This window comes from Nanorana parkeri, unplaced genomic scaffold (assembly GCF_000935625.1).
Source record: "Nanorana parkeri isolate BGI_ZX_2015 unplaced genomic scaffold, ASM93562v1 scaffold671, whole genome shotgun sequence".
NCBI classification, from domain to species: Eukaryota; Metazoa; Chordata; class Amphibia; order Anura; family Dicroglossidae; genus Nanorana; species Nanorana parkeri.
Window position 1 is genome coordinate 89,771 of NW_017306939.1, and position 686 is coordinate 90,456.

A 686-nucleotide genomic window follows, 5' to 3' on the forward strand; every position below is an offset into this window, starting at 1 on the left:
CTATCAGAAATGTATTACTTAGCGCTCAGTGCTATGCTGCATTATGAGACACCCCAGGCGAATCCCAGAAAGTTTTAAAATGCAGCCAGGAGATCAAACACTGAGAAATAATTAATCAAAACTGAGTGGCTGTCGTCTTTAAGTGATAAGGTATGAAAGATTTGCTTATGGTACAGAACACATTTTTGTCTGTTTATAGTTCAGAAAACTAGGTATACATAGGTATACAGGTATACATTTAAGTGTGATCAGTTTAAGATATCTAGTTTTAGAGCAAAGTGTTAAAAACATGTTTGTGAGTATGGTTTATAATATACTGTACTGTATGTACATAGGAGCAGATTACATAAGCAGGGTCTGCTTTCTTCATAACAGTACTGTACAATGATTGTACCCTGCTGAGGCCTGAGATAGCATGACATACATAAATTAGTGATTATATATCCTTTGGTTGAGACAGATGACTACCAACTTGTAGTCGTGTAGGTAACATTAATCAGGCCAGGTTAGAAAGTGGCACTGAAAGTCACTGCCTGTGCTGCCTGTTCCTCACTGACTTAAACATTGCATTGGAGTGGTTAAACTCACCTACACATCCGAATGCCCTCCTATGTCCATGGGCACTCTTAGTTGAGAGTCCTAATGCATAACACATTTTTTTTATTAAAGTGAACCTTCAGGGCAAA